At 44.6% G+C, this 24,226-nt stretch overlaps 1 protein-coding gene across 2 annotated transcripts in view; it reads right to left on the bottom strand.

Annotated features, from left to right (window-relative positions):
* The window catches only part of tspan9a (tetraspanin 9a), a 278,790-nt gene that overhangs the window by 222,084 nt on the left and 32,480 nt on the right, over positions 1 to 24,226 (bottom strand). For both annotated transcript variants that reach the window (XM_064951538.1, XM_064951539.1), the window contains exon 2: positions 20,168 to 20,232. The gene's annotated coding sequence lies outside the window, so the exon portion shown is untranslated. The remainder of the gene's footprint in view (positions 1 to 20,167; positions 20,233 to 24,226) is intronic.

Genomic DNA, 24,226 nt, shown 5'->3' with positions numbered 1-24,226 from the left:
GTGCGTGCCTGCGTTGTTTGATGGGAAAGGACACAGCAGGTAGTGTCGGCTGTATGCTTTTCTCATTGCAGGATTCACACTTTCCCCAGGCGTGATTTCCATCATCCACTAGTCCAAGCATGAATCCTTCAAAACCTACAGCGCAATCGTGAAAAAAGCCTTCATGAGAAACAACCTTCAAAAACTGGAATCATAATGAATGAAATCGTAAAAGTGTGCAAAAATCACTGTTCAAATCCAAGAAAAGAGGTACGAGTGAAACTTTCCAGAGGCAGGATTATGGAAAAATTCATTCCCTATCAGAGGACTTCTTGAATGCTCGTTTCAAGGTGACCAACTGAACATGGGAACATAAATCACACTTGCTTTATGCACCGAGGGAAGCAATCATAACCTGGGGGTGAAAGTGCAGTATTGTACTGTGGAGAAGACGGCTGAAGACGGTGTATTTTACTGTGGGCGTCGCTCCTTCTCCCCCTTCGCCGAGCTGTGGCATTCTCTGTGCGACAGTGATGAAACGTGCAGCGGGCGCATCACGACATGCAGTGCACACTGAATAAGGGCTGACTCAAAGTGTCAGGATCCCTCCCATCCCTCATCACTCAGAGCCCAACTTCTGAGTGCTACTCTCCACAGTCTCCATGTCAAATGCCAGCCGTCCTCCACACCTGAGTGCTTGGTTTTAATGCATATTCATTCAGACACACCGGGAGCTAGCCAACACTGTAAAAAAACAAACAAGAGAGTTTTTCACAGAAACTTAATCGATGACATCAATGAGCATGCAAATAAGTTAGCGACGGCCGACATGGCGGGATTCAGATCACGACCGCAGTGAGTCAGTGACCACCTAGGCATTGTCTGGTTGGAGTGTGTTTATCTAGAGAATCCCGGAGACACCTATAAAAAGAGTGAAGCCATAACACGTGTGACTCAGCAGTGGCAGCCATGATGGATCCCACAGAGAGCCATGCATACCTGTCTAGACAGCCTGTGATTAGTATTAGTCACTCTTATCTATAGGAAGAGACAACAGGAGAGCAGCAGAATGAACACACAACCAAACCAGGGGGATTGCAGAACGGTCTTTTCTAAGGTCACCAAAGGTCACTGAGCATCTGTGACAAGGCTGGCGGTGAGGTACCACACAGATTAGAGATCTATAAGCACAACGATCCATAGGCTTGTGGCTGTTGTCAAAGTGTTGAACAGGCCTAATTGAGAAAGGACAGGCTGTGTTAGCCATTGATAGAGTGAGCAACCATCTAGCGGCTTGATTGAGGAAATAGGTGAGGGACTGAAAGACTGGGCTTTGGAGATGTATAGATTAGCATTGCAAATTGATATATTGAGTCCTGAGTTGATTGACAGTTTACAGCAATGCAAAGCTAAATGGGTTCCTGTTCAAATGTTAACATTAAATCAAATCAAATGTTATTTGTCACATGCGCCAAATACAATAGGTTGTAGACCTTACAGTGAAATGCTTACTTACAAGCCCTTTACCAACAATGCAGTCTGAAGAAAAATACCGAAAAATAAACGTAATAAATACTTCAAGAGCAGCAGTAAAATAACAATAGAGAGGCTATGTACAGGGGGGTACCGGTACAGAGTCAACGTGAGGGGGCACTGGTTAATCGAGGTAATTGAGGTAATATGTACATGTAGGTAGAGTTATTAAAGTGACTATGCATAGATAATAAACAGAGAGTAGCAGCAGAGTAGAAGAGGGGGGGGGGGGGGGCAATGCAAATAGTCTGGGTAGCCATTTGATTAGATGTTCAGTAGTCTTATGGCTTTGGGGTAGAAGCTGTTTAGAAGCCTCTTGGACCTAGACTTGGCGCTCTGGTACCGCTTGCTGTGTGGTAGCAGAGAGAACAGTCTATGGCTGGGGTGGCTGGAGTCTTTGACAATTTGTAGGGCCTTCCTCTGACACTGCCTGGTATAGAGGTCCTGGATGGCAGGAAGCTTGGCCCCGGTGATGTACTGGGCCGTACGCACTACCCTCTGTAGAGGAACATTAACGGTTTTATTTTGTGTATTGCAGGTACATTTAATTGTCCATTACGGAGAATCATTTACAGTGGTTTTTAGCATTGCTTAACATAGACTCATTTGTGTAGATTTGATATTTGTACATATTGTTGAATTTCCTATTTTCATCACAGCCACCAAAGATCTTGCAGTCTTTGCTGAATAATGACGGAGAAAGATGCTGTGTTCTTGTGTATTTTGGATTTTAGTTCAATGCTAATTATGCATTGGATTCCGATTGTCGATGATGACCTTGTGTTGAATATAATCACAATGAACAATGAACAATGAACATTTGGGATTATATCTAAGAATGACAATAAAATGTGCTTACGCTATGATGTTCAATTGTATAATAAGATCACAATGAAACTTCGTTCCTGGCATAGTATGGTAAGTTTTTCAAAGTCAAAGGTCCAGAATTTCATGATTGAATTGAATGACCATTTGGGAAGCTGGTGTAGTATTCTAGCCCATATCTACAAAAGGAATGCTCTCTGACCCCAAGGAAACATCGAAGGAATTCCTGATATTGATTGGAATGACACGGTCACTCTGTATAACTTAACACCAGCTTGGGGTCCACTGAATTTTTACAAGGAGATTAGTAAGGTCTTTTCCAACATCTGCACTCGATTTCAGTTACAAGATCTCAAGTTAAAAGGTTACTTGAAACTTCCAAGGGGGAGCACATAACACACTATTTTTCTTAGCGTGAGGATTATTACCAAGTAATACTTGAGATGGAACGATGTGGAAAGGATGTGATTTGTGTCAGATGGGGAGAAATTGGTATTCAACACTGCTGCACACAGCTGTAATTGATACAACTTTAGCATATTGGTATTCTAAATAGCATAATGTCTACCATTTGGAGATGTAATACAATTAGCTACTGTAATTACAAGTATATCAAAATACAACAATAATGTCGTAGTTAGGCTAATATACAAATGTAAGCAAGTGTCTCTTGAGGTTGAATGCAAAGGTAATATTCTCATATTCCCTATTAATAACGATCAAAGATGGCTAGATATTTTGAGATTTGACATGACTTCATAGACGATTTATACAAAAACTCCCAGTAATAAAGGACGAATAAACGTGAGATATAACGATTACACCCCAACAACTGATCAGTTGTAATAGGTCTATCATATCAAAATGGAACCCTTATTTTACCAGGTAAGTTGACTGAGAACACATTCTCATTTACAGCCACGACCTGGGAAATAGTTACAGGGGGGATGAATGAGCCAATAGGCAGCTGGGGATGATTAAGCGGCCATGATGGTATGAGGGACATATTGGGAAAGATATGACATTTTTTTTTTAAACAACCTGAGGCTACGACGACATTGCGTTGATCTACAAAGCAAACTGCTATCGTTTTCTGTTCACTTGATCGGTGTAAAAGCAGATAACAAAGGTTACCATTACCACAGAGTGGCACTTTGAAGATGCAGTCACCATAGAGGAGACTGCTGTTTACCAAGCCAGGCTGAATGCAGAGCTCATAAAGTCCCTTCAAAGTGTCTGATAATGAGACAGAGGTAACTATAGTGACATGTCACACCTGGAAACTCCTGGATCTATTTCCCAAAACAACATCTTGGCAAAACACTTTATTTTGTCTTTCTGCCAGACAATATCAGAGGGCAAACTAGCTTTCTTAACCACAACAAAATGGCACATGGGAAAGCATGAGGCCTATTATATGACACCCTGATGTAAGACGATCACTTATCAACACATTTAACGGCCCCATAAAAGGAAGGGTAATCATACCAGCGCGTGGTAATAATAAACATTTGCATCATCATCATGGTTTGGACTTAAAGAGCCCCAATCAATCTGCAGTCATGGCCTTTGTTCTGATACTGGACTAGTATAGCCCGCTGACGCACTGCAGGGCGAGATGCAGGGTGGCTGCAGTTCAAGCCCCACTCAGAGTGGAGACATTTACTCTCCCAAGGGCAGGTCAGTCAGTCCCCAGGACGGTTATATATGGTCTGTTTAGTCACACTATATACTATACAGCCTTACTGGGAACCCCCCCATCCATCCCAACTACATGAAATGTGGAAAATACATTCTACCACAGCACTTCTATTCATGGGGAAATGGTATTGTACTTGAAATGGAATAAGTGCATTGTGTGCAGAGAAAAGACGTGCCAACAGATGCTCCATGCCTCATGATGCGCAACGTGATACATCCTGCCATTTGGCCAGTAACCCTACTGCAATGTATTTATAATGGGGCAAGCTAGGAGATTGATATTGTGATCGCAGCAGTGCTCTCTCTATCCTTCTGAGCTCTTCCAGAAGGGCGAGGGGCAGTGAGAGAGGGACGGTCAGACAGAGAGGCAGCGTGGGCCTCAGCTCCAGCCCTGCAGTAACGTTGCTGCTCTCCGTGCTGCTATATTTACCCCTCTAAGCGGCCCAGCACATCACGTTGGGATTCTGTTACCCCCCTCGCGCCCCGGCCTATACACTGCTAGTTATGTGAAAGCCTGTTGGGTCGGTCACAAGCCTCGCCGGCTGCCTGCGCCTGCCTGCATTCACTCCAGCTAACACCATCCCACCCAGCTGGCCCCTCCGGACTGAGACAGGGGGTCAGCGGGGGACGAACCAGGGAGGGGACGGAGATTAATGACAGGGCATCGAGGACAGAATGAACTCAGCCCAAACTGGGATCGATACGGAGCACAGAGAGAGAGAGCTATGGGATGGTGGATGGCTCACTTCTCCTGATTTGGGCAGGGCAGGGGTTCACAGAATGCCACTGGTAGATCAGATCTCATCATGGTTTGATTGCCCCTGACTGACTGACTGGCGCAAGTAATGCTGATCTATGATGGAAATCACCAGTAGATCTCCTGGCCTCACACATCACATGAGACAGTTGATTGGGAACCCTGAAATAGAGTGGCTGAGTCACTTAAAGACGCCAATCAATCTGCAGTCAGGGCCTTCATGGCCTCTCTGCCCGTCAGTCAGTACTGCAGAATCATAAGTTATTCCAATTGAACAGGGTCCTGAAGTTTGCTTAATGCAAATTGCATATTTAACTTTAACAGCTTTCTTGTTCAAATGTGATCACAGAAGTGATATAGTTCAATTTGACTACATCCAAAGCCATCAACTACACCCGAGACATAAGGCAAGTGCTGGTGCAAACCACCCAATCCAATATGACGTCTTCACTGACTCTGCCACCGAGACGACACTACTACCCTCTAGTGGTACGGTAGGGAGTATCATTCATACTGCATACAGTACAACCGAGTGATCATTTTGTCCTCAGAACATTGATTTTGAGTCATGGAGGTATAGGTCCAGTGGCTCTTAGTAGGATATGATTGAATGGCCCAGGGAAGCTCTTTGCTTCAGCAGACAGCATCTCTGATGTTCTGTCTCAGCCTCCCAGATATCCAATTATCCACTGGCCGTGGATCTGATTTGAAAAAGTGTGATCTATACCGGCTGAGTGATAACATCCGCAGTACATTCAGATTGTTTTCTTCAATGCACTTTGTTTTGCAATGATTGAACAGCTCGATTTAACAGCAGTCTCATCTCTCAAACAAACACTGTAGTATTGTTGACAGTGTAATAAAAACATTTCAATGGAATTGACTGCACTCAGTTGGTCTACAGCCACACATAGGACTTATGTGGCTCAGTTACTAGAGCGTGGCGCTTGTAACAACCGTTTTGTGGGTTTGTTCCCCAGGGCCACCCATATGAAAAATGCATGCACACATGACTGTAATTCGCGTTGGATGAAAGTGTCTGATAAAAAGTATGTATTATTATTATGTTAGAAGTAACAGGTGAAACCATGGCAACACACAAAAAAGCAACGGATGGGTTTCCCTAGAGGAGACATAAACTCCTATGTAGTTCTACGTCACTTTCACCAGATGGCGCTCATTGCGAGGAAACACAATCAGAGATTGCGCTTCCTTTGACTTCTCCAACCGTATCCAACATGTTCACTACCACAAGAGTCACAGACTGGTCGATTGCATATTCGATAATGAAAATAGATATGTTACAGCCATCTACTCTGGGGTAGAAACGGTCCATGTAGTGGGGGGGTCGTTTACCTCGGAGTAGTGATTCAGAAACACCACCAGTAATGTTCCAGCATACAATCTGAACCTTGCCTCAGCCCATCAAAACAAATACCTCCTTGTTAAATAACCTTCTTTAGATAGTCCCCTAAGCTCTTCTACAGACCACACCACATTGCTCTGATGCTCCACACTCTCTCCATCCACTCATCTACAACAAAAACCATCCCAATCTAGGTGGGTCCTGTTACCTACCAGCCAAGTGTAATATGCGCCATTCATCATCATCATCATCATGGCCTTTGATCCTGAGCTGGAGAGCACTTTGTTCAGTGTGATGTATGTGTTTGGGGTTACATCCACTGCTTTTTGGACATAGAGTGGACTCACTCTGTTTGTAATAATATACTGTTTAACATGATTTTTGAATGACTACCTCATCTCTGTACCACACACATATAATTATCTGTATGCCTGTAAAGGACTCTGGAGTTTTTCAGCATAGAAAAATAAACGGAATGGAGCTAAGCGCAGGCAAAGTCCTAGAGGAAAACCTGGTTCAGTCTGCTTCAAGAATTCACCTTTCAGCAGGACAATAACCTAAGAAAAAACTCACAGCTGTAATCGCTGACGAAGGTGATTCTAACATACACTACTTTTCAAAAGTTTGGGGTCACTAAGAAATGTCCTTGTTTTTGAAAGAAAAGCTAATTGTTTGTCCACTAAAATAACATCAAATTGATCAGAAATACAGTGTAGACATTGTTAAGGTTGTAAATTACTATTTTAAATGGAATATCTACATAGGCGTATGGAGGCCCATTATCAGCAACCATCACTCCTGTGTTCCAATGGCATGTTGTGTTAGCTAATCCAAGTTTATAATTGATCATTAGAAAACCCTTTTGCAATTATGTTAGCATAGCTGAAAACTATTGTTCTGATTAAAGAAGAAAGAATTGGGATGGCAGGTAGCGTATTGGTTAGCGCGTTGGACTAGTAACCACACTGAACAAGGCAGTTAACCCACTGTTCCTAGGCTCTCATTGAAAATAGGAATTTGTTCTTAACTGACTAGCTATATAAAACTGGCCTTCTTTAGACTAGTTGAGTATCTAGAGCATCAGCATTGTTGGTCTGATTACAGGCTCAAAATGTCCAGAAACAAAGACATTTCTTCTGAAACTCGTCAGTCTATTCTTGTTCTGAGAAATTAAGGCTATTCCATGTGAGAAATTGCTAAGAAACTGAAGATCTTGTACAACGCTGTGTACTACTCCCTTCACAGAACAGCGGAAACTGGCCCTAACCAGAATAGAAAGAGGAGTGGGAGGCCCCGATGCACAATTGAGCAAGAGGACAAGTACATTAGAGTGTCTAGTTTGAGAAACAGACACCTCACAAGTCCACAACTGGCAGCTTCATTAGCTTCAAAACACCAGTCTCAATGGATGGATGCTGGTCTTCTAGGCAGAGTTCACTCTGTCCAGTGTCTGTGCTCTTTTGACTATCTTAATCTTTTATTTTTATTGGCCAGTCTGAGATATGGCTTTTTTCTTTTGTTATGTTAAATGTATTTCAATGTTTCTTTCCTCATCAATCAACACACAATACCCCATAATGACAAAGCAAAAACATATATTTTTTTACATTTTTGAAAATGTATCAATAAAAACAAATCTGAAATATCACATTTATATAAGTATTCAGACCCTTTACTCAGTACTGTTCAAGCACCTTTGGCAGCAATTACAGCCTCAAGTCTTCTTGGGTATGACGCTACAAGCTTGGCACACCTGTATTTGGGGCGTTCCTCCCATTCTTCTCTACAGATTCGCTCAAGCTCTGTCAGGTTGGATGGAGAACGTCGCTGCACAGCTATTTTCAGGTCTCTACAGAGATATTCGATTGGGTTCAAGTCTAGGTTCTGGCAGGGCCATTCATGAACATTCAGGTACTTGTTGGAAGCCACTCCTATTTTGTCTTTGCTGTGTACTTAGGGTCATTGTACTGTTGGAATGTGAACCTTCGCCCCAGTCTGAGGTCCTGAACGCTCTGGAGCAAGTTTTCATCGAGGTTATATCTGTTCTTTGCTCCATTCATCTTTCCCTCAATCCTGACTAGTCTCCCAGTCCCTGCCGCTGAAAAACATCCCCACAGCATGATGCTGCCACCACCAGGTTTCCTCCAGATGTGAGGCCAAACAGTTCAATTTTGGTTTCATCAAACCAGATAATCTTGTTTCTCATGGTCTGAGAGTCCTTAAGGTGCCTTTTGGCAAACACCAGGTGGGCTGTCATGTGCCTTTTACTGAGGAGTGGCTTCCATCTGGCCACTCTACCATAAAGGCCTAATTGCTGGAGTGCTGCAGAGATGGTTGTCCTTCCGTAATGTTTTCCACAGAGGGACTCTGGAGCTCTGTCAGAGTGACCATCGGGTTCTTGGTCACTCCTCTGACCAATGCCCTTCTCCCACGATTGCTCAGTTTGGCCAAGCGGCCAGCTCTAGGAAGAGTCTTGGTGGTTCCAAACTTCTTCCATTTAAGAATTATGGAGGCCATTGTGTTCTTTGGGACCTTCAATACTGCAGACATTTTTTTATACCCTTCCCCAGATCTGTGCCTCGACACAATCCTGTCTCGGAGCTCTACGGACAATTCTTTCGACCTCATGGCTTGGTTTTTGCTCTGACATGCACTGTCAACTGTGGGACCTTATATAGACAGGTGTGTGCCTTTCCAAATCATGTCCAATCAATTGAATTTACCACAGGTGGATTCTGTACAACTCAATCAAGTTGAATAAACATCTCAAGGATGATCAATGGAAACAGGATGCACCTGAGCTCAATTTCCAGTCTCATAGCAAAGAATCTGAATACTTGTATAAATAAGGTATGTCTGTTTTAAACATTTGCAAAAATGTCTACAAACCGGAATAAGGCTGTAACATAACAAAATGTGGAAAAGGGGAAGGAGTCTGAATACTTTCCGAATGTACTGTAATTAAGATCTAAATGGCAAAACTGATCCTTGATCAGCACCCCTGCTGTACGATTTATGTGGATGGTTACTAGAGTAGACTGTTTAACTGTGGACCCTTGTCTCAGCAGGCCTGATGGGAGATAAGAGTGAACTGTTAGTAGCCCATGTCAGCCCCACCACCAGCAGCAGGCTTGGCACAATCAAGCTGTGTGAATATTCCTTCAGCCAAGCCGGCAACGACACCACACAAGACAACTCCCTCATATTTACAGGGCTAATGAGAAAATGTACACAGCCAAGGTGATAATGAGAGATAGAGGGGATACAGAGACGCGAGAGAGGGGAGTAGCGGTTAGGGCAGAGGCCTTGTTATGAGTCTCTATTGCTAACTCCTCACTGCCCGCTAACCCGACTCACTCATCCCTGACTGACTCGCATGCCTCTATTGCTATTCCACTGCTCACAGGAGACCAAACACAATCCAGACTTTAAACAAACACAACAACCAGTGCAAAGAGAATTAGGGCCAAGGGTCTGACGATTCACATGGAATGAGAATAAGAGAATGGAGCAGAAACTAGAATGAGTTGGTGTGGGGTGCCCAGTGGGCTCCAGTGAGGCAACAGTGTGAAAATAATAACACAGTGTGAAATCAGATATTCATTTAAAAATAGCATGTGTGATTAAAATATGTTTAACTGAACATAACAGAGTATGTGTGACTGCATATAACACAGACTATAACATAGACCCTGGGGAGTCATTTGAATTAAAGCTCATATCAGATTTCCCCTATCATGAGCTTTTGGCAGTGTGCCAGTGATGGGATGGAATAGAAACTTGTAGTGACTGGCCGAGTTTTGAAGTTCCATTCCATCCAACTAGCGATGCAGGGGTCTAATAAAAGAAAGCCCAAAGAAGGTGTATTCATCTTCTTCACATTGCAGCTCTAAATTATAGGCAACAAAATTTCACATTTCAATTTCAACCTCAATTTCACATCTTGCAGTCAAATACACAGTGGTGTGTAGATGGATAAAACAATTTATAATGGCCAATAACATACATACTTCTTATTTTTACTAAAGAGTGCTGGATCCTCGTGAAAAGAATATCTAACCAATAAATAACACAACACCCTGCAAACAATACATTTCAAAGTTTTGACATAAAATTCTCTTTAGGCTTTGTATCTCCTGTTGCAACCACTAATAATAATGAACCTACTGGATTAAGTTCACCAGCCAATAACAGGATAACTACAGAGACTGAGGGGCATACCACCCATTACATTGGTATTTTGAGGACGGTCTAGTACAAGATTGGCTTCAGAATTATGAGCAATTTGCTCAAACGTCAGAGGGTCGACAATAGTTCAACTCTTGCACAGGCAGAACCTAAACTGACTTTTTGTGCTGCACAAAGTGAAAACATGTTTTTAGAATTCTTTGCACGTTTATTGAAAATGAAATTGGTACACCATCCAAAGTGTAATTAATAACTTCACTATGCTCAAAGGGATATTCATTGTCCAATTTTTATTTATTTATACCCATCTACCAATAGGTGCCCATTTTTGCGAGGCATTGGAAAAACTCCCTGGTCTTTGTCGTTTAATCTGTATTTGAAATTCACTGCTTGACTGAGGGACCTGACAAATAATTGTATATGTGGGGTACAGAGATGAGGTGGTCATTCAAAAATCATGTTAAACACTATTATTGCACACAGAGTGAGTCCATGCAACTTATTATGTGACTTGTTAAGTAAATGTTTACTCCTGAACTTATTGAGGCTTGACATAACAACGGGGTTGAATACTAATTGACTCAAGACATTTCAGATTTGTATTTTCAATTTAAGTTGTTTAAAAAAAAAACTAAAATCATAATTCCACTTTGACATTATGGGGTATTGTGTGTCGGCCAGTGGCACAAAATCTCCATTTAATCCATTTTAAATTCAAGCTGTAACAGAACAAAATTTGGAAAAAGCAAGGGGTGTGAATACTTTCTGAAGGTACTGTAACTTCAAGGGCACATTCAAAATGTATTTCTAATGCATGCTTTACAAATGGGAGGTCAATACAGTATTTGGCAGTATAATACCAATATAATATAATATAATACCAATACCAGTATAATACCAATAGGGATGTCTGGTTGAATACACAGTATGCACATTGATTAGACACAGTAAGTTTAACATAGTAAGAACACAAGAACTTCCTGTCTTCTAATTTCATGTCAATAACCCATTTGAGCATTACATTTTGGTCAAGAGCCAACATAATTCCTGAACCTGTTGACCCTCACACTGTGCTCTGTTCTGTTCGGTTCTATCCCAGCCACCACATCACACAGAAAGGCCTTGTGTTGCAGCACATGCTGTGAAGAAAGGTCTTGATGTTATAACACAAAACACATAACTGAGCCTGTGAAATAGGACACCCTACTCAGTTTGACTTTAATGTGCACTGTGCCCATGCTGATGCAGCCACACAACTATGTCTTCCTACACCCTCCATTCACCTGCGCTCTTATTCTCGCTAGCTCTCTCAGCATTTACAACAGAATATGTATCGCAGAATATGTAGCTGCTGTAACATGTGCAGTGCAAAGGGTTGTGTCAGGACAGAGACGGCATTGGCCATACAAACACTTGAGAGACAAGTGGGTGTCTAGCGTGACAATAACAATTCAACAACGGGATGTGCTGTGTGAAAATAACAGTTAGACTAAGATCATAACCTTGAAAATGAAACACACTGAGAATCTCACTCTCAATAAACACTTATGAAAAAAGTGGTACCTGCTACGTGTTGACCCTGTAGCGACAAACCTACCGATTCTACTTGTAGAATCCCAATGCTCCTCAGTGGCCACGGTCCAACAACATGACTTTGAGCCAATCAGAGAGCACAAACTCTCACATGGGGGAGCCAACAAAAAAAGTTAATTTTGTCCATACATCCATGGATGAGCCAATCACACTTCATATGCAATGTAGACTATGGGATGGTAGCTAGCTAGGTGCACAGACGCAATGCACACAACACTAAATGCTTCCTCCACGCTAGCTAGTATTGACATTATAATTAAATCACAACGGATTAGCTAGTTTCCATCCTTAATTAGCTGCCAAGTGCAGTGTCCTTAGCTAGCTAGCTATGTTTTGCTATCTAGCGAATATGCTAATGTTAGCTAACTAAACATTTGGCTATGGGCTGGCACTGGCAGTATGGGATTATGGAGATTGAATTACATTTTTTCTTCGTCATCTTGATATGTAGTTATCTACCTGTGGTCATCTGGCTAGTATCAACAAGGGCGTTCTACAAAATAGCAACATTAGCACAGCTAGTTTGGAAGGTAGACCATAAGCAATACGCACGGATATGCATTGCCAAACAACACTACTGCCCCCTTCTGGTTTGGAGTATTTTAACAAGGCGTTTAATGTGTGAACACAAAAGCGATTGACTGCCGACACTGCGTTCAGAGGTGCTAAGTACTGTCGGCAGGCAAAAGTTTATCAATCCTGTGTTTGAGCATTTAGAAAGTGTTTTTCCAACAAAAGTCCGACTTCAGGCTATATTGCTGTCACCGCAACCATAGTGTTACATGCATCTATGACAGCGATATGCTATAATAGCTACAGTGAATTTCACGTGCTTGTTAAATCAAATCATTTTAATACAGGCTCATGAGGAGGAGAGGATATGCAAAGTAGCAGAGCAGAATAGAATTGAAAAATGTTAGATAAGTCCATTAAATGTCTTCCTCAAACACCTCAAGAGTGGAAGGAGTGGAGGTGGGCAGAGCAGGATAAAAAAAAAGCAGAATTTAAAAAGTTTGAAAAAAGGGGCTCAGTCAAAAGGCAGCAAGCACAGCTCTACCTCCTTGTGGGGATTTATGGTGACAACTCTGGGCTTTTATTTGCTTTTCCCTCCCCAATTTCCCCCCAAGTAATAGATATTTCCCTGGGTGACCCCCTTTTCACTGGGCTAACGCAAGTAGCAGATGTTGCTACGCTACTGAGTTCCCAATAGGGAACACTGCAGCATGGAAACTACCTGCCAGAGGTCACTACTATACTGGGCACTGGGCAGTACACATACACTCTCAGACCAGCCAGCCTGACCGGCATACCAAGCGTGGGTTCACAGCTCAGTTAATGAAAACACTGTGCTTCTCTGGGCCAAAGTTTGTGTGAGCTGGAGGGACTTATTGTTGGTAATTGCTGATAGGACACTTCGCTCTTGGTCAGCAAGACGCAGATGTAATTATTCTTCTGCTCTGCACCCTGGTTTTGCAGTTTGTCCTAGCACCTGGTGTACCTAGTTTTAATTGGAGCTCCTGAACCTCAAGTTCTCTCTTATTAATGTCAAAGAGGCTAATACCGGTTTAGATCTGACATGAATTAAAACTGGAGAGGAAGCTTTGATGCTTGAGACTTCAAAGATTCCCAAATGTAACTTATTACATGTAACCTTTATGAACGTCCTCTTATGGGGGCTTCCTAGTGTGCTTCCATGTGTGTCTACTGTCCTCTGGGGGCAGTATTAATTACTACACTACTGAGACAGGACCGGGGCTTCCTAGTGTGCTTCCATGTGTGCCTACTGTCCTCTGGGGGCAGTATTAATTACTACACCACTGAGACAGGGCAGGGGCTTCCTAGTGTGCTTCCATGTGTGCCTACTGTCCTCTGGGGGCAGTATTAATTACTACACCACTGAGACAGGGCAGGGGCTTCCTAGTGTGCTTCCATGTGTGTCTACTGTCCTCTGGGGGCAGTATTAATTACTACACCACTGAGACAGGACCGGGGCTTCCTAGTGTGCTTCCATGTGTGCCTACTGTCCTCTGGGGGCAGTATTAATTACTACACCACTGAGACAGGACCGGGGCTTCCTAGTGTGCTTCCATGTGTGCCTACTGTCCTCTGGGGGCAGTATTAATTACTACATCACTGAGACAGGACCGGGCTTCCTAGTGTGCTTCCATGTGTGTCTACTGTCCTCTGGGGGCAGTATTAATTACTACATCACTGAGACAGGACCGGGGCTTCCTAGTGTGCTTCCATGTGTGTCTACTGTCATCTTGGGGCAGTATTAATTACTACACCACTGAGACAGGGCCGGGGCTGGAACAAAACAGAACACTTTCCTGGTGCATATAGTTGCCTGGGGTTTAGTCCTTGGTCTTGTGATGCTGGGCAAATTGGGAAAACTCACAGACGGCTATAGGAGTAGGGGGGTCTTTCCTGTTGCCACTGAACCCAGGGCCTTGGAGACTGCCAGAAAAGAAGCAGGCCCTGTTCCAGCAGCAAGCCACCCTCTCTGGGTAGCCTCTAATTTAGCCCCAGGAGTGTACTTCCTGGTAGGCCCATTAAGAGCCTTTGTGTGTAAACTACCCAAAATACCCAAAAGGGTTTTCCCTCCTAATAGAGAGGGTATAAAATGTCCTAAAGCAGTAGGGGAATCAAATCAGGAAGGTATTTTCCACCACATAACGACATAATGAATTATGAAACACAGGAGGATCCCTAAACCTGAACCCATTGGCCACAGACGTCAGTTCAACATGTAGTTGTTTAGATAACGTGAACTTAATTTGAAATCAACCCCAAAATTCACTGTGTCATTGGATTTAGGTTAAAAGTTAGGTCAAATTAAAATATGTAAAATTCCCTTACATTGATTTTCCAATGTTGATTAATGTCATCACATTTTCTATTTTGGGGGGGGGGGGGGTGAAATGATGTGAAAACAATGTTGATTAAACCTGTTTTCGCCAAGTGGGATTTCATGGTTTCTGTATTTGGGGAAGCCCAGTGGTAATTTGAAAACAAAGTCATACCAATGTTGGCTCTTTTTCAAAGAAAGGGAAAGATACCTAGTGTGTTGTACAACTGAAATGTGTCTTCTGCATTTAACCCAACCCCTCAATCAGAGAGGCGCTGCCATAATCAACATCCATGAACAGTGGGTTAACTGCCTTGCTCAGGGGCAGAAAGACAGATTTTTATCTTGTCAGCGCAGGGATTCTGTCCAGCAACCTTTCAGTTACTAGTCCAACGCTCTAACCACTAGGTTATCTGTAGTATGTAATCTGTCTATGTACACTAGGGAAGATCTGGGCGGACAACCCCCTGTATTTTGGTTAGTGCGCCAGGTGGTGCTTAAGGTAAGATAACAAGTGGTAATGTAGGAGAGGGGACTCCTTAAATTTTACTTTCTTTGCTTTGGTTTCATCCAGACCCTTTTTCCAATTAACTCAACTTACTGTGTTTAGGAATAATACATTCCCTGTGAACGGCATTTTTCTCTGCCTCTGTCGTCCTTCCCCGCACCTATGATCACATCATTTTTCACTCCACAGGGAGTTGAGATGTAACAGGGTGTTGGCCCCCTCCCCCTCCCCAAGAGGTGTACGTAACCGGGCTAAAATTAAACGTTTCTTACAGAAACAACTAAAGGCATAGCAATTGAAAGGCAACAGTTTGGAGATTATGGGAAAATAATCAGACCAAAGGTGAGGGCACAGCAGTTTACCTGACACACAACTGAATCCAAACTTTACATTTGCTTTTATGTGCATTTTACATTCTGTACTTTTTGCTACATTTGTTGATGACGACAATTGTAAATACTCCAGATGCATTCAGTAACATAAGAATATTCCTGGAAAATGTGGGGTAGGTGCAACAAAAATGACATACCTCTGCAAATCGTGCACAGTTCCTAAGTAATTTCAATGCATCAGTCTTCAACTAAGTTTTTATTTTTTATCTCCCAGCTGTGCCGTTGAGGAACAAGCACACTTGTAATTAGTTTGGTTGGATCACAACCCTGCATCCCCGCCATCACACAATTACTGTTTACACAATCCAAAAACAGTCCATGATAAATCGCAATCTGGTTCAGGTTGGCATAAGAAACAGGTCATTTTGGTGTATGTAGAAAGTAGCAACAGACATTATATATTCTAAAACAATTCTAATAAACGCAACAGTTGGACAAGGGTTGAATATACTCCAAACAGTTTAAATCCATCAGATATTGACTGACAAATAATGAACGTTCAGGGATTCTGGTATTAAATTTATTGTGAAATGTATTTTTCTTAATGCACTTATATACACTGCTCAAAAAAATAAAGGGAACGCAAAAATAACACATCCTAGATCTGAATGCATGAAATATTCTTATTAAATACTTTTTTCTTTACATAGTTGAATGTGCTGACAACAAAATCACAATTATCAATGGAAATCAAATTTATCAACCCATGAAGGTCTGGATTTGGAGTCACACTCAAAATTAGTGGAAAACCACACTACAGGCTGATCCAACTTTAATGTAATGTCCTTAAAACAAGTCAAAATGAGGCTCAGTAGTGTGTGTGGCCTCCACGTGCCTGTATGACCTCCCTACAATGCCTGGGCATGCTCCTGATGAGGTGGCGGATGGTCTCCTGAGGGATCTCTTCCCAGACCTGGACTAAAGCATCCACCAACTCCTGGACAGTCTGGTGCAATGTGGCGTTGGTGGATGGAGACATGATGTCCCAGATGTGCTCAATTGGATTCAGGTCTGGGGAACGGGCAGGCCAGTCCATAGCATCAATGCCTTCCTCTTGCAGGAACTGCTGACACACTCCAGCCACATGAGGTCTAGCATTGTCTTGCATTAGGAGGAACCCAGGGCCAACCGCACCAGCATGTGGTCTCACAAGGGGTCTGAGGATCTCATCTCGGTACCTAATGGCAGTCAGGCTACCTCTGGTGAGCACATGGAGGGCTGTGCGGCCCCCCCAAAGAAATGCCACACCACACCATGACTGACCCACCACCAAACCGGTCATGCTGGAGGATGTTGCAGGCAGCAGAACGTTCTCCACGGCGTCTCCAGACTCTGTCATGTCTGTCACATGTGCTCAGTGTGAACCTGCTTTCATCTGTGAAGAGCACAGGGCGCCAGTGGTCGAATTTGCCAATCTTGGTGTTCTCTGGCAAATGCCAAAACGTCCTGCACGGTGTTGGGCTGTAAGCACAACCCCAACCTGTGGACATCGGGCCCTCATACCACCCTCATGGAGTCTGTTTCTGACTGTTTGAGCAGACACATGCACATTTGTGGCCTGCTGGAGGTCATTTTGCAGGGCTCTGGCAGTGCTCCTCCTTGCACAAAGGCGGAGGTAGCGGTCCTGCTGCTGGGTTGTTGCCCTCCTACGGCCTCCTCCACGTCTCCTGATGTACTGGCCTGTCTCCTGGTAGCGTCTCCATGCTCTGGACACTACGCTGACAAACACAGCAAACCTTCTTGCCACAGCTCGCATTGATGTGCCATCCTGGATGAGCTGCACTACCTGAGCCACTTGTGTGGGTTGTAGACTCCGTCTCATGCTACCACTAGAGTGAAAGCACCGCCAGCATTCAAAAGTGACCAAAACATCAGCCAGGAAGCATAGGAACTGAGAAGTTGTCTGTGGTCACCACCTGCTCTGTCTCAGCCTGCCTGCACTCACCTGCTCTGTCTCAGCCTGCCTACACTCACCTGCTCTGTCTCAGCCTACCTGCACTCACCTGCTCTGTCTCAGCCTACCTACACTCACCTGCTCTGTCTCAGCCTACCTGCACTCACCTGCTCTGTCTCAGCCTACCTACACTCACCTGCTCTGTCTCAGCCTACCTGCACTCACCTGCTCTGTCTCAGCCTACCTACACTCACCTGCTCTGTCTCAGCCTACCTGCACTCACCTGCTCTGTCTCAGCCTACCTGCACTCACTTGCTCTGTCTCAGCCTACCTGCACTCACTTGCTCTGTCTCAGCCTACCTGCACTCACTACCTGCTCTGTCTCAGCCTACCTGCACTCACCTGCTCTGTCTCAGCCTACCTACACTCACCTGCTCTGTCTCAGCCTACCTGCACTCACCTGCTCTGTCTCAGCCTACCTGCACTCACCTGCTCTGTCTCAGCCTACCTGCACTCACCTGCTCTGTCTCAGCCTACCTGCACTCACCTGCTCTGTCTCAGCCTACCTGCACTCACTTGCTCTGTCTCAGCCTACCTGCACTCACTTGCTCTGTCTCAGCCTACCTGCACTCACTTGCTCTGTCTCAGCCTACCTGCACTCACCTGCTCTGTCTCAGCCTACCTACACTCACCTGCTCTGTCTCAGCCTACCTGCACTCACCTGCTCTGTCTCAGCCTACCTGCACTCACCTGCTCTGTCTCAGCCTACCTGCACTCACCTGCTCTGTCTCAGCCTACCTGCACTCACTTGCTCTGTCTCAGCCTACCTGCACTCACCTGCTCTGTCTCAGCCTACCTACACTCACCTGCTCTGTCTCAGCCTACCTGCACTCACCTGCTCTGTCTCAGCCTACCTGCACTCACCTGCTCTGTCTCAGCCTACCTGCACTCACCTGCTCTGTCTCAGCCTGCCTGCACTCACCTGCTCTGTCTCAGCCTACCTGCACTCACTTGCTCTGTCTCAGCCTACCTGCACTCACTTGCTCTGTCTCAGCCTACCTGCACTCACTTGCTCTGTCTCAACCTACCTGCACTCACTTGCTCTGTCTCAGCCTACCTGCACTCACTTGCTCTGTCTCAGCCTACCTGCACTCACTTGCTCTGTCTCAACCTGCCTGCACTAACCTGCTCTGTCTCAGCCTGAGTAATTACTGTTGTATAATTCAACAAGTGGGTCAATAGCAGGATACCCTCGGATTAAAAATCAACATGCTTGGCTGTCGATTACACCTCTCTACACATACTTTACATTGTTTGCAATATCAAATAAAATGTATTTATGAAGCCCTTTTTTACATCAGATGTCACAAAGTGCTATACAGAAACCCAGCCTAAAACCCCAAACACCAAGCAATGCAGATGTAGAAGCACGGTGGCTAGGACAAATGCTCTAGAAAGGCAGGAACCTAGGAAGAAAACTATAGAGGAACCAGACTCGGAGGGGTGGCTAGTTCTCTTCTGGCTGTGCTGGGTAGAGATTGTAAGAGTACAAGGCCAGACATATCACTATAATCCAAGTGTTAATTTTCCAAAGTTGTTTTCATTTCAGGTCATCTAATTCGTAAACATTGCAACTGTATTAAATGATTACTTCACAAAAAATTTGCACCCATCAAAATAAATTCATTTTCCTATCTTGTGAGAAGTGTCGAGACGATGTGTTAAATGTGTTCTTATAGAGTTAAGTGTTCTTTATAGATTCAACAGAAAGACGATGTATTCCACTGAGCCCATTTCAACCATTACCGGTGTGTTTGACAGGTCCTTACAAACATTTCTGTGGTCGTAACGTTAATGGGAGAAAACAGGCACAAGCAAGAGCATGAAAGAGTTGCAGGAGTAAAATGAAAGCAATCAATCTGGCGTGATTTAAGGGACCAGTTTGATTTTGGGCCCTTCAAACAGGAAATAGATGGCTGAAAACGACAGATCCTCAGGTGGGCAGGGCACGTGTGTTGCTATAGAAAGGAGCCATAACTGCATTCAGGTGTGTGTGCCGCAGCAAATGTTCTTCACAATAGACAAACACAGGCTCATTCTGTTCAGAACAACTCAGGGTATGACGTCATGTCATCTTGTAACTGTACATCAAACAGTGGTCATAAATTGACATAAGTTGACACTGTATAGGGCATCGGTTTTATGCTATGCACTTGGACTCGCAGGTGTTCGGCTTGCTTGTATGACATCAAAGAGGGATTTATAATAATCCTCAACGTCTCATCTTTCTCAGTCCTCTTAACTTACAGCATTTCCCTCAGACAACAAAAAATGTGCAAAAGTTATCAAATTAGCGGGAGGCACATTCTTTTTGCTCAAGGTGCCCAAGTTCAGAACGGCTGTCAGTCAAAACCCTCACAGCGCTGTGAGGCACAGAGGCAGCGCTCTGACGTCATGTATAGCGTGTTACTGTACAGCCACTGTGTTCCACTTAAAGGCACTTGTCAGTGCACACATCTGCAATTTTCAACCCGTATATATTGGTATGAGTGTAAAGGGATACAAGGCGATGTCATGTCTTACCGGCTTAGATGTGGTGGAGGCAAACAGAACCGAAGCAGTGGGACCCCTGGTTGTAATGGGATGGCCTGTCAAACAAAAGAGAGAAAAACGGGCTGAACTACAAGCTGACGCTTTTGATGAAAATACAACATGGACGGGGACATTTTACAGTACAAACCATATACAGAGACAGCTGCTGTAAAGAACAGGCACACAGCGGAAGAAGTTTTTTTTTTGTGGGTAGTTGTTTGTAGAAGCCAGAATGGAGTCTAATGTGACGGTAGGCTGTGTATTTTGTGAATGAGAGAGATTGCAAGAGAGTGGGGAATGTCATTCAGGGGCCATGAAAGAACTGGGGAGGTCCCAGTAAACAGCAGTAATACACCTGAAACACACACAACTCCAGGTAAACATCAACTGCTCGTGTGTGTGTGTGTGTGTGCGTGTGTGTGTGTGTGTGTGTGTGTGTGTGTGTGTGTGTGTGTGTGTGTGTGTGTGTGTGTGTGTGTGTGTGTGTGTGTGTGTGTGGTGTGCACTGTGTGTGCCTCCCTACCACTGTACAGTTGTGTGTGTGCTCTGGCCCCCCAATGGTGGTGTCCGGAGTGTGATGGTAATTATTACCATATTATGCAACCACAAAGACATGGAAATATTGCAGTGGGAAGCAGGAAGCAGGAAGCAGGAAGCAGTGCAAGAAGCAATGCATGTGTGACGGCCATCGTATCCCTTTTTAGGAGTGAATTTAGTCCTAGAAGATAAGAGTCAGAACAGACACTACATTTACTGTGCATGTCATAGTAGTTAGCATAGCCAACCACAGTCTATTTTGGGTCTTTGGACATACAGGAGTTTTCCCATGATCAACCGGACCAAATGTCTTATGGGTTTATTTCAACACTCAAGATGCTATTCTAGGCTTGATAAGTAATCTATCGAGCAGAGATGTTGCGATAGCACGACTACATACGTATGTGCCAAATATGTCAGACCTGAGGTTAGAATGAGTCAGTGAGTGTCTAAGTGGGAAGAGTGCAGGTTGACATTGAGCGGACCGAGAACCTCCAGTCCAATCTGTGAACTCATGTTGCATTTGGCCCTGCAGTTCAGAGTCTGAGTGGCATCTTTCTCCATTCTGCTGCTCAGCCTCTGTCTCGCTTTCTCTCTCTTTCTTGTGGGCTTTTTCTCTAAAAGCTGTTACGTATTCCCATGCCTGCTGCTGCCCCCCCCCAACCGCAGCTCACGCTGCACTCATTCAATTAGAAAATCAGACTACAGTCAGGGCCTGGGTGCTCTGTTTCCAGCCCCAGTCCTCCGGTCCCACTCAGTTCTCATTGGTGAGTGGAGGGTGCAGGAGGGGAGAGGGAAGGAGGGAATAAAGTGAAACGATAACTGAGGACGGGGAATTTTTAATAGAGCAATTTTTCTTATTTTTTTCTATTTAAAACCGAACGTAAAGTCAACATGTCATTAGTTTTCGTTTTTGTTGTGGCTCCCAAACCATAAGCCTGTGGAACATAATGGCAATGAACTGGCAACTGGTATTTTTCTTTCTTCCTTAAAATTAAACTCCCTCTGATCCAAGTGTTTCCTTCATTCCGGGAAACCAGACTTCACACTCCAATGCTTTTGTTTTCCTGTTCTCCTGTGAAACCTTAAAGGGACAGTTTTAGCTCATTTACGACCTCCCCAGAGTTGTTTCCTCCAAACCGTTTTTAAACGGGTTCGCTGGTTCTTCAGCAATGTCCAGAATCTCCTGGCTAGTATTTTCATCATCCTTGGAAAATGGTACAAAAGCTTAACTTAACAACTGTCCAATTAAGGTACCAATGTACGAGCTCGGGGATATAGACAGAAACTCACTTCTTTGAGAGAGAATACTATCTTTGATGTTCGATCTCGAGGATTATCAAAGGAGAAGAGATCTTACACGACACTCAAATAATATCAGGTGTGCCGACAAAGAAAAGGAACAAATCTCCTCAAGACATTTTCTTTCAATTTTCTGACCTTTTGCACCTTTTCGTAAAGTATTCAACAGATGACAACGCTTAAACACTGCACACTTGGATGTATTAATACCGACTCTGAAAGCTTTTTACACTACATCTGACTTCATTTAGCAGACTGAGCTGGTCTTTACCAAAAACCTGTGATAATTACTCCATCTGTACATTCATACAGCCTACACACTAAGGATGAACACCAGTGGTGGCCTGGAAAGGAAACAAATGTGCTTCATATTTTACATAAAACATTCAGGGGTTTAAGATTAAACAATCAGGAAGGGAGACTAATGAAGTTGCAATGATTCTATACAGTAAATCCAATGAGAGCCATCCCCTCAGTGGCACAGCAATTAGGCCTACATTTGTTTGACCTCCATCAGACCCACAGTGAGAGGAAGTGGGGCCTCCCATCCTTTCTCTCTTCACTGGAGAGGCCTGCGAGTGGGCCTTAGCGATGGGGATCTTTTTGTCAGCGAGTAAGGGCCCTTCCTGTGGTGTTTGGTGCAGTGTGGTCCAGCGAGGGAGATGCCTCAAGTTGTTAACGCTTGTCACGCCTTGGTCTTAGTATTTTGTGTTTTCGTTAATTAGTTGGTCAGGCCAGGGTGTGACATGGGTTTATGTTGTTGTATTTCGTAGTGGGGTTTTTTAGTTATTGGGATTGCGGCTGAGTAGTGGTGTTGCATAGGTTTGGCTGCCTGAGGCGGTTCTCAATCAGAGTCAGGTGATTCTCGTTGTCTCTGATTGGGAACCGTATTTAGGTAGCCTGGGTTTCACTTTGTATTTCGTGGGTGATTGTTCCTGTCTCTGTGTAGTTTCACCAGATAGGCTGTACTTAGGTTTCACATTCCGTTTTGTTGTTTTGTATTTTGTCTCAGTATTTTCATGTATTCGTCATTTGTTTCATTAAACAACATGAGTAACCAACACGCTGCATTTCGGTCCGACTCTCTTGCAACAAACGAAGAACGACGTTACAGAATCACCCACCACACACGGACCGAGCAGCGTGTTAGCAGGCAGCGACAGCAGGAGCAGCGAAGGGAGGTCGTTATAGACAGCAGAAGCATGGAGTATACGACGTGGGATGAAATAGACAGGTGGGCGGTCGACCCAGAGAGAGTGCCGGAGCCCGCCTGGGATTCGCTGGAGCAGTGCGAAGAGGGCTATAGGAGAATGGAGTTGGAGAGGCAATCACGATGGCGCAGAGGAAAGCCTGTGAATCAGCCCAAAAAATGTATTGGGGGGGGGGGCTCAGAGGGAGAGTGGCTGAGTCAGGAGACAGACCTGAGCCAACTCTCCCTGTTTATCGTGAGGAGCCAAGGAGGAGACCAGAACCGGTGGTGGAGGTGAGCGAAGCAGAGACTGTGAAGGAGTTAATGGGGAAATTGGAGGAGAGAGTAATGAGGGAGTTGCTAGTTTGGTGCTTTAAGTACAAGATTCGTCCGACGGAGCGTGTCGGGGATTTAATGGCACCTGGGTCAGCGCTCCATACTAGTCCTGAGGGGCGTGTTAGTCGGCTGGTGAAAAATGTGCCAGCCTCACGTACTAGGCCTCCTGTGTACCTACCTAGCCTTGCACGTCCTGTGCCAGTCCTGCTCTCAGGCTCTCCAGTACACCTTCACGGTCCAGTCCATCCTGTGCCACCTTCACACACCAGCCCTCCGGTAGCAGCTCCCCGCACCAGGCTTCCTGTGCGTGTCTTCGGCCCAATACCACCAGTGCCAGCACCACGCATCAGGCCTTCAGTGCACCTCGCCTCTCCTGCGCTGTCGGAGTCTCCCGCCTGTTCAGCGCTATCAGAGCCTTTCTCCTCTCCAGCGCTGCCGGAGCCTCCTGCCTGTTCGGAGCAGCCTGAGCTGCCAGTCTGCATGGAGCAGCCAGAGCTGCCAGTCTGCACGGAGCAGCTAGAGCTGCCAGTCTGCATGGAACAGTCAGGGCTGTCAGTCTGCAAGAAGCCGCCAGAGCTGTCAATCTGCATGGAGCAGCCAGAGCCGCCAGTCAGCATGGAGCAGCCAGAGCCGTCAGTCTGCCAGACTCTTCCAGATCTGCCAGTCAGCCAGACTCTTCCAGATCT

Source organism: Oncorhynchus masou, chromosome 31, assembly GCF_036934945.1.
Source record: "Oncorhynchus masou masou isolate Uvic2021 chromosome 31, UVic_Omas_1.1, whole genome shotgun sequence".
Classification (NCBI taxonomy): Eukaryota; Metazoa; Chordata; class Actinopteri; order Salmoniformes; family Salmonidae; genus Oncorhynchus; species Oncorhynchus masou.
Note: the sequence above shows the minus strand (reverse complement) of the source record. Positions and strands in the feature narration are given on the sequence as shown.